General features: G+C 40.6%; 1 pseudogene; it reads left to right on the top strand.

The window, feature by feature from the left end:
* The first annotated feature begins 7,049 nt into the window (after positions 1-7,049).
* On the top strand, positions 7,050-10,927 carry LOC146480698 (uncharacterized; annotated as a pseudogene).
* Positions 10,928-11,368: the final 441 nt, after the last annotated feature.

Below are 11,368 nucleotides of genomic sequence, written 5' to 3'. Positions count from 1 at the left end.
GTAAACCATTAGACACCCATTAAATGGCTCCATTCATCCTTTAGAACAAATTGCGCAACTGTTTCTTTTTCTGCTAGGCATTTTCTTCATCCGTTAGGCATACTTAGTTAGCCGTTAGAAGGTTGGAAGAAAGCGTTAGACATAATTAGATAACTGTTAGAACGTTAGCACACAACGTTAGAATGCTGTGCAGGCCAATAACTATCCATAAGCTATCCGTCCATTAACGACCGTTTAACGTACAAGCGTTTAGGTACGTTTTCCTGTGCACTGAAAACACAAGAGGAATTTTTTTCCGGAAGACACCCGCAAAGGTTTGGAGTAACCTTAAAGTCCTCTTAAATACATAATCATAACACTTATAGCAGTGTAAACCTGCTATGAATTTTACTCTGTAACTAATAAAATTGCATTACTCAAATTGTTACATGTATATTGTCTCATGCAGTGATCCTAATGAAAATGGCATCTTCCACTGATAGTCCATCATGTCAGCAATCTAGTTTGCACAGGACAAACCAGGTGGTCCACTGGCTATGAGTGGACCCCTATCTTTGTCGGGAATGCGAATAATAAGAACACAGAACTTTACAACTGTCAACAATCAAAAGGTATCGCTCTTCTAGAGGCAGTAAATAGATAACTTTTCTCTTTTTCTCTTTGATAATTCAATAAGCCATTCTCCTAACAACTGTTTTAGGATGGTGCCAAACAAATCTCTCTGTTGTCCTAGAGGGGCAACACCACAGTCATCACCAGCCATTTCAACCAATTCGTCTTCATCTAAGTCCTTCAGGAACAAATAGTTCATTATATAAGTTGTTGTCACGAGTTATTACTTGTTCCAGGGTATCCCTCCATTAGCTATTGTCTGGGGTTGAGGCATCTTTTGACGACACTTTTTAAACATATATAGAAAATAAAACCACATGCACTGTTTCCATTCCTCCAAATTATTGTTGAGTGACTGAAACCTTGTGGAAAAGACCACTCAGTGACAGGATTGAGAGCTGGGAGATACAGCCTACTATGACATTGTCCGGTGCTGCTGTGGAGACAGGTACGATATTCATGCCAGGTGTCATAGAGGCAGATGGCACAGTTAACAAATTTATTCAGTTGTGGCAAAAACAAGCTTCCAACTTAGCGCCATTGGTTCTAACTTCCACTAACCATAGTGTAGTAATAACATACTGATGCTACTAGGTTTTATTGAAAATGCTCAAGAAGAGGTACAGTGTATGTTATTAGGCTTTGTTACTGGATACAAATCTGCCACTGCAGCCTTGAGTCCAGGTTGTGTTAATGTTTCTGTTGACAACACACCAAACATTTTCGCTTCAACTTAAGAAATTGGAATTGAAGTTGCCATTACATTTCAGTGACTGCACAGTGTGATGCATGTCTTAATGCAGTTCTTGGTAGTTTATCATTTTCAACTTTTTAATGATTTAACTTGGTGTTAGTCACTCCGTCATGTTGCCGTAGAACCCTGTACATTATTATGGGAAATGCATACATGCTTCTTGTTGTTTCACTGGACCATTATTGTAGCAGACCTGTAAACATGTTTGAAACCTAGTGGTAGATTTTTTTGCTGTTCCATTTGAATTTTAAGGTACATAAACAAAAATTAAAATTTTGGCGATGAAAGCATGTTTGTTGTTAGACTTGATGCAGTGTAGACAAGAGAGGATCAAGGAAGAAGGGAATATGCCTCATAATGCACTACTTCAGTGGTACAAGGCAGTGATTTGTCTTAAAATGTAAAATGCTGACTATAGTTCTATGAAACTGACAGTGAAACTTTATTGCAGTATTAATAGATTACCATGTAATGCATCAGTCAATTCCAGGGGTGCCCATCCCCCCTGGGGCATTTGCTCACGTTGCCAGTCCTGGGGGTGGGGCATTCGCAATTTTATCGTGGCCCGGGGGCTGGGCGTTTGCCTACCCCAGCGTGACCCCCTGGCATTTGACACAAGTGTTTTCGAAAGTGCCATGGAGGCAAAGACGATGCGTTTGTTGAGGATTGGCTAGTCCGTCAGGGACTACACAAACTTGTGGATGTTTTTAAAGGTATGTTTTCTCAATTTTAGATATTTCTTCACTAGTCGTAAGCATATAAATATAAAAACCAACAACTTGAACTATATTTTGTTTATCACATATCGAGAAACTGGAAACAATCAACGGAACACGACCACAGCGTTATTTCACATTTTGCATACAAAACTAGCCTAGCATTTTTAAATTAATGAAAGTCAACCTGGAGTGCACTTTAAGATACTTTAGGTTTGTGAATTCATATGATACGATCTTCAAGGAAGATCTTGCGAGCTTAAAATGCAATGCATCATAAAATGTAGCCTGCGAATAAAAGCGCCTATCATCGCTCGCGGCAGGAGGGACGTCCTCCGCAATCCCACCGCAGTTTATAAAATAACATTTTAAAAATTTTCCAAACGCTCCCTAACTTTTTTGTTGTTAAAAGGCTTTGAAATAGTTTTTAAAGCAGTACGAAATATTTTCTTTGAATTCGTAGTGCTGTTTAATAGCAATATGCGACTTTTTAATACAAGGTGACAACGCAAGAAAAACGTGATGAGCTACAAATCACCCTTTGTGGATGAAAGGGTCCAGCTTTGTTACGTGCTTTTGACACTGTTTGGTTATTGATTCAACGAACCGTTAATCAAGTATTGAATTAAAATATTAAAGTTGTAAGATTTCTAAAACAATCATAATTGTTTAATTGTAAACATTTTAACATGATCGTCTTTATTCTAGTCGAAATATTCAAAACAAATGGTTTTATATGACAATCAAGCAAACTGTTAAAAAAAATATAAAGAAATAAATATAAGCAGAATCAACTAACATGTCCTGTTGTCTTTGAAGTCCCACCATTGCATTAAAATGCTGAAAAGTGGAACGTTTTATTCCCTGATCAATAAAAAAAACTGCAGTGGTGTTGGAAGGCGACGATCCCAGGGGCGGGGCATTTCCCCTCTTCCTTCATCCCCACCCCGGGGCATTTACACAGCTTATGTGTCCCCACCTTGGGGAATTTGCCCATTTTTTTAAAAAAATGCTAATGCCCGGGGGTTAGCCCTTTTAGATCAGATAATTAACATACGTCACAATTTGTAGGTCAAAAGCAAAAGTACAAGATAGTTTTATTGTCAATTCTTAAGCACCTGTTATGTAATCAAATACCACTGTTCACATTAGGTTGCATTCACTTTGTAGTTAAGACAGGTTTCGTGGAAATGAGGCATGTAGGATGGTAGATTCTCTCATCCTTGTCCTTTCTTAGTATATAGCTTGTTAACCTTAACACTTCTTAGAGTTGATATTTATTGTTCATTTTACTTACTTGAACATAAGCTAGTCCAACAACACCTGTAAGACCAGAAGTACGTACTGTGTTTTAGTTCGTTTGTCACAGAAAATGAATATAGTTGCAAGGATGCTACATCGTTCAAGGAGGTGAGTTATAGTGTTAGAATGGTAGAATTCTTTGTTCGAAGATTGAGTGTAGCTGAGTTTAAATTGGGTTATATCTCCGCCACTCTGCTTTGATTAACTCTGTCCTTTGATACTCCAGGTGAGACAAGTGTTAAGAATCAATTAATGGAAAAAATTTTCGAAATCCTTGGAATTTTTGCAGCTTAGTGTCCACTGATCCGAGAGGCCCTAGGATCATGTCAGGCCATTGTACGGGCAGTGGATGGAGAAAGTTGCACAAAAATAAAGCTGCCGCCATTCGACACTGGCAGAGAGGTCATCACAGAATATGGACAGACAATATTTTGTATTCGTCTCGGCTTTAGCAAGACTAAAGTGTGGTTAAAAGAACGATTCAGAGTTTGTTGTTCATCTTCTCGGCCTAGAGCTACAAAGAGGGTACGTGTACCCAAACCCTGATACAACTTGTCAAATTCTTATTTTTGGTGTTGCATAGGCAGATTTTCATTTTTCTGTAAAAATATATTTTTTTGAAGGGCTAACCGGGAGCAAGCGGGAGCCTCGAAGAAACAAAAAAATATCTCAAGATAGATCTTCTTCCAAATGCTGGCGCCATCTTGGAGGTGGACGAAAATGTTTCTCTTTCTGTTCTTTGAGATCAGTGCAACACTGTAACCTTATATACAAACATTTACGGTATATAGTCATATGTTGCTGTAACTTTCGGTGTTAAACCTAAATTTGTCTCATTTGAGACAAAATAGTGTTAGCTAGTGATAATGGTTTTTTCTCTTTGGATTAGGACCACTGTGTACCTTATCACAAGATAAAGAGATTCAGCTACCTCCTGGAAATGTCAGTTCACCCTCCCCAAGAGTTACTGACATTTCGAGGTAAATCTTATTCTAACTGCCGGTTATTGTTTATATTTCTCAATACATAGCCAGAAATGCTATACAACATGGCTGCCAACTTAGCTCCAAGAATGCGCAAAGGACACACATACAGATTAAATATGGTGGCAGAACATAAAGAGAATGAGGGGAAAAATAAACCATTCCATTTTGTGTCTTTGTCGCCGAAAATGCAACTTTCCCCAGCTTAAAAATTGATAGAGCAATGATTGAACAGCATTATAATTAAAAAAAAACTTCAAGATAAAATCATTCTAGCCAGTGCCTGTTTCAATCAAAATAACCTCAGAAATGAAGACAATATCCTCTTACTAACCTCTTAAAGTAGTGTTAACCTTTATGCCTTCCTTCGTCTGCAGAGAGAAAATCGTTTCTCTGATATGTTTCCCCAGCTTCCCATTGAAAAGATGTCATGTCAAGCTGGCAAAACGAATGTTTTCCTCCCCCCCAAAAAAAAACATTCACTAAGACAGTCCCTTTTTAAGACGAAAAGCACGATTTTAGTAAATGCATGAGACACAAGGAAGGCTGGAGGTATTAGCGAGGCAGAAATACTACCAAAACAGATTTATTTTCGTTCTACTTTGGAAACCATCTTTTTAGCGCGTTTTTTTGGTCAGTTGTATTACAATAGGGATGTCACTGAACATAAGAACTGACTGAATTTTGGAAAAAAGCGGGAAAAAGCCCTCGAAGAAGCGGGAAGGTTGTGGGAAAAAATTTTAAGCCACGTCTGATATAACACCAAATAAATCCTTTCAACCTTGGAATATTTACGTTCTGGAGTCATCATTGCAGTATGCTTATAAAAACAAACAAGCGAGGCAGATAGCTCTAACAATTTGTTTATACTATTCCACCATAAAAGAATCGTATTATCTTGTGAAAGAGCAACAAACGTTCCAAGTAGATGATCTTGAACAAGACAATAAAAATGCTGCCCCCTCTCCCTATCAAGATGAAAAAGGTGAGTGGTTTTCTTTTCATATTGCGTCTGCTTGAGGAATTTGTCTATATTTTTAGTTTAAATTTTCAACATATAAATGGTGAGAGCAATATCTTCAAGATAAAAAAATAATACTAATTATATTTTTTTCACCGAAACTGGAAACCTCTTTGGTAACACCAAGTTAATCTGGGAGTATAGAGGCCTTCAGGGATACTTGTATGCCAGGAACAGTCAGAAGCCAAAATTTTACTTTACTGACGAGAAAAGGAAGCTTATGTACCCAGATTTAATTAACATGTCAGCACCTGCTCATGCCTTTCTAATTAAGGATGACATGAACATACGCAAAAATAAACATGAACAGTTTGAAAAAAGAGCAGCAACTGTTTTATCGCAGTGGTGCCCAAACAGGGGTCAAACAAAGAACAATTAGCCTCTTACCAAGAGACTGAAGATGAGATAAAATCTCTAAGAGATGATTTAGAAGAATGGAGAGCAGCACAGGTGAACTTACAGGCAGAGACGAAAATCCTTATTAATGAAATGAAGGAAACTATCAACTCCATGGCCAATGAAATAAGTAATCTTAAAAGCACTAACAATGAACTGGAAGAATACATTAAATTGCTTGAGAAAAAAGGGAGATTTGTTTACAAAGGGAAAGATACTTCTGAGACTAAAAACAAGCAACGCACACTGAAAGCTTTCTTGACTAGAGCTGAGACAGCTTTGTGGTTTGGTAAAGCATTTGACCTTGAGCTCGCATCATTGAAAGTGACAGAAGCAAAAACTGGGAAAAACCATGAAGTAAATGCTGAAACCAAAACAGATGACCAGGGAAATATTCAACTTCCCAGAATGAAATAAGTGATGCTGAAATGTCAACAGTTGAGCAAATTTTGTACTTGCTGGATACATTTTGTGTCAGTGACGAGTTTTACTATGAACTTAGCATGATGGAAAATGGTCTAACAAGGTCTTATTTTATAAAACAAACTAAAGTAGAAGAATTATTTGTAGAAGAATTATTTGGTTTCAATTCACAAAGTGCGGGTCCAAAAATTTGCATAAAGTTGTTTACATTGTCCAAGATGCGAGAGACAGTCATATTACGGTGTGAAGTTTGATGAATATTTTGATAGACTGAATCAGAAGAAACCAATTTTAAACACAGTACTCCAGCTACCCCAGGAGGAAGCTTCTATTTGCCACCTAGCGACGACTCGTCCTCCTCTGAGGAGATCTCCTTTGACAGCACGCCAGCTACAACAAAGCGGGAGCCAAAGTCCAAGACCACTGACCCACTCAATGATTATTTGCGCACTCGAGGAATCAGTCCCATTCGTTCTCGGCTACAGAGGCCTTGGGAAGAGGCAAGTGAAAGAACACGACGCTACTACGTGTGGAAGGCAGGTCAAGGTCTATCTACACTTCTACAAGACATAGCTCCAAGTGATAGTGGTTGTCTCTTCGAGGCAGTCTCTTCCTCTGGTGTCATACAAAGAACCTTACAATGTAACGGAGACGAAGCCACAAGCAGCTCAGTCGACAAAACCATGATGAGCGCACTCGCCGAGTGCTACCGCGCAGCCGACAGCTGGGAGACGCGTCGACAGGTCCTATCCATTATGGCTGATAAGTTGACACTGAATCAGCTCCAACACTGGATACCCAATTCATCTCAGTATCGTTTCACTGAGGCCAGATGAAACTGCTTAGTATATGGAAGGGGGGCACCAGTGCTAACAGTTCCGACGCCAAGGATGAGAGTATCCACTGCTCAAATCGACCACTTCATAGCGTTCATCACTAGTCCCCATATTATCCAAGATTTGCCTTTTGGCGAAAGAATACTCATGTTATCGACGAAGGAGACTATCAAGGTTCCAAACGTCATACGGATGATTATCCCAGAGTGAATTGTCATCCAGTATATGACTTACTGCGAAGAGTCTGGGTTCACTCCACTAAGCCGCACTACCCTTCTGCGGATTTTGAGCACGTGCGCTGCGTCTGTTCGGACATCGGTTCAAGGCCTCGATTATGTTAGTTCTGCAGGTGCGGAAGCATTTGACGATCTGTGTGATGTTGTTGAAACCCTTGGAGATGTAGGACAAGGCATGGGATGGGCGAAACAGCAGGAAAATAATCTACGCGCAAGCAAACGGTACCTTAAAAGCGACTTTAAGGTGGGTGTGACCCGCGCAAGGCAGATCCCTCCACCTTGCTATGTCACTCGCCCCAGATCTTTGTCTTGTGCGTCCAATATGGCATCTGCGATTACACACTCCGGGTTTGCCGCGATATAAAAACACCCTCTACCACCTGCTAGCAGTTCAATCGAAATACCATTAAATAGCATCATTTCTATTGTTTTATTTTGTTCAGTTGGCGGTATTTACCGCTAAATATTTGTCAGTTTCATGCTTCTACTGTCCGACACTCCAAGGCTGATTACTATAAAGGACTAACTCAATGGGCGTGCCAATCGTTCCATACGGAATAATAATAATAATAATAAAAATAATAATAATAATATTAATTTATATGGCGCAAATTCAACTATACAGTTTTCAAATGCGCCTCACATATATACCTGTATATAATACTAATGAATATAATAACAATAGGAAAATCAAATCCAATTTTACATATAAAATTAAACTAACTTAACTTATGTGTGTAAAGGAACATATGATAACAAAATGTTAGAGCGGATTTCACTTGACCGTTGTAGAACTAACCGCAAATAAAATTCCTAAGCCAACCAGGAGCGGAACCCATTAAACAACAAATCAATCAGGAGGCGAAGTATGTCTGACTTGCGTTTAGCAGTGACATGAGTAAACGTGCATTTGGGTTTAGTTCGCCATTTGATTGGCTCACTGACAACAGACCAAGACCCTCAATCAATAGGAAAATGAAGTAAACGCAAGTCTGACAGTCATGTGAAATCTTCTCAATCTTTTCTACTTAGTTCTCTTTAAAGCAGCGCTTCTTAATTATAACTTTTTTCAAATGTTTATTGCAGGTCCTCATTTCCCAGAGTTCTACAGTAGCCGATCACTGCAGGTCATACGCTTTAAGCGACCCGAAGGAGCCTTCGTTCCAGGCCAGTTATGATCACGATCACTGTGACGTGTGTGAGCGCTGCGCTACATTGGCGTCAACTCTAAATGATATCGAAGAAGGTTTGATTGCGCAAAGTCAAAACATGACATCCAACACGAAGGAAGAACTTGTTTCCCGAGTCAAGAATACAAAAACTGCTATATTGGCGTGGAAGTCTCATCTCCTCCGTTCAGTCAATCAGGATGGCGCCAGAGAAATGCTTTTAGAATCGATTGATGAATCGTCTGTTTTAATTGTTCAAGATTGGGCAATGAAATATCTTCCCCGAAAGTATAGAGAAAGTCAGACCGACTGGTTCGGTAAACCCGGGATCCCATGGCATTTAATGGTTGCCACAAGACGAGAGGGAGAAGAGTTGCAGATGCTAACGTTCGCACACATTTTCAAGTCCTGTACTCAAGACAGCTCCGCAGTCCTTGCCGTTATGGCCGATGTTATTCGGCAACTCAAGATCGCCATGCCCGGGCTCGAGACCGTCTGTTATTGGCAGGATAATGCCGGCTGCTACCACTGCAGAACCACTCTCGTCTGTGCAGCAGCCCTTGGCCATGAAGAAGGTGTCAAGATCAGGCGTCTAGATTTTTGTGATCCACAAGGGGGCAAGGCGGCATGTGATCGGAAGGCTGCGACTATAAAGTCACATATGAGGATTTATCTTAACGCTGGAAATGATATCGAGACGCATTAGCAAATGAGAGACGCGATACTCTCTTCTGGTGGAGTTCCTGGTGTTAACGTAGCATTGTGAGACTGTCCAAGTCCCGAAGGTGCTATCCTCAAAGATAGAGGGTATTAGTCAGCTCAGTAATGTCGAGTACAAGGAAGAGGGGCTACTAGTTTGGAGGGCGTATGGTATCGGCGATGGTAAACTCATCCCTACAGACAAATTGCATTGCCCATCCCCATCTGAGCTACTGACCCTTACCGGAGTTACTCGCTCTTACTCAAGCGTATTTACATCTGTCAAGGAGAGGCGCATAAAAGCATCAGTTCGAGATCCAGATACACCTGTGAATATCGAAGATAAAGACAGTAACACGGCGATCTTCAGTTGTCCTGAGGAGGGTTGTGTAAAAACATTTGTGAGATATTCATTAATGCAGCGGCATTTAGACTGTGGAAAACACCAACGTGTTCTTGAGCGATATACTCTACTGGATAGGGCTGCTGTTGGATATGCTCAAAGGCTTGAGGGGCAACGCGAAGCTGTTCCCGAGCTGGATGCAGTTGCAGAACCACCGGGCGCGATCCATTAAGCCAAAATTTCCGATAAGAATTTTCGAAAATTTCTTGTCAAATGGAATGGTAATTTCCACTTGACTGTTTTGCAGTTTAAAAAGACTAAAAAAAAAAAAACACACAAGCTAAGGTATATGGGTTTTAGTTCAATATAGCTAGGTTTACGAAATATTAAACTAAGTATGAGATAGCGCGGAGGTTTATTTGTATTGGCGGGAATTCATCGATATCAGAAAGGAAGTGTATGCATTCAAAAGCGAATTACTCAATATTCCAATCAACTTACCGATGGATCCTTTGGAGGCGCAATGTTTCCATCCTCGTCAACACACAAATGTCTCAAGAAGAATGGCAAATCGCCTGAAGTGAAAAAGCAAACGCTGCACTGATTAACTCCACCGTCGGCCATGGCTTTCGCTCAACAATCATTCTGACCGCTGGAGAAACACCAGGATGGGCATGGATCCGACTGCATGGCCCAAATGAAGTGCCAAATGGTACAGAAAATTTCCGGAATTTCCAAATTTTCGGAAAAAAGGACAACCTCGAGAGGTTGTCCGGAATTTTCGAAACAAATTGTTTGAAATATCCCGTTCCATTTGATTCTGTACCGGAATTTCCGGAAATTTTGGCTTAATGGATCGCGCCCACCATCTTCTCACGACATTCTACCAAAGGGTTGGGCGCTCAAGTCTAGTGCTTCCAGTAGATGTAGATTTACGTGCAAGCAAAAGAAGTACCTGACTGAGAAATTTCAACAAGGCGAGTGGTCAGGACGAAAAGTGATCCCGCATCAGTTGCACGCTCTATGATGTCTGCTGTGGACCCGGAGAAGAAACCGATGTTCAGTAGTGAAGAGTTTCTGACTGCATCTCAGGTCACTGGTTTCTTCTCCAGACTTGTGGCAAAGAAGTCTCTCTTTAACGATGATGATCTTGTAGAGGAGATTGAATGTACCCCACAGGAGGCAACCATCGAAGAATTGACGAATGAGGTTTCTCGGGAACTTTTGCCAGGACACCCCATCATGTGGGATAAATATAATCTATGCGAAATGACCTCAGGAGGAAAACTCAACACAACCAAGTTATCGGTTGCAAAACTAAGAGACATTTGCGCTGGGCTTGACATTGCTGTTGATGTATCCATCAGACGTAAACAGCCCTATGCAGACAAAATTGAGGAGTACTGTCAAATATGCCTCTGCACAGCGGATAAGTAAACACCTAAGTTAGCACAAGGGTGGGGTAGGGGGATGGGAGGAGGGTAATTATAGGGATACGTTCTTCAGTATCACGACCCAAATACCACGCCAAGCCCTAACCTAAGCGACGTCAATCGTGGGAGCACTGTCATATAGACTTTCTTCTTAGAATCCATGTAACTAAGATGCTGTAGGGGATTTATATAAGTTTGCGCTCTGCAGGAAATTTGTTTTCCGGCTTGCGCCCGTGCAATGTTGTTTTCAAAATCTTCCAGTCCCCACCCCCCTCCCGTTAATAAAAAAATGAGAAGGGCCGTCCTTTACCCCAAATACATTTGTTTTCACTCACTCTAAATTCTAAGTTAGCACAAGGGTGGGGTAGGGGACTAGGGGGAGACGGAGAGTGATCAGGGTGTGGTTACGAACTCTTAGCTTTGATCTACTACCCACTGAGCTGAG

Source organism: Pavona decussata, unplaced genomic scaffold (assembly GCF_977016875.1).
Source record: "Pavona decussata unplaced genomic scaffold, jaPavDecu1.1 SCAFFOLD_53, whole genome shotgun sequence".
NCBI lineage: Eukaryota > Metazoa > Cnidaria > Anthozoa > Scleractinia > Agariciidae > Pavona > Pavona decussata.
This window is presented reverse-complemented; position numbering and strand designations above follow the sequence as displayed.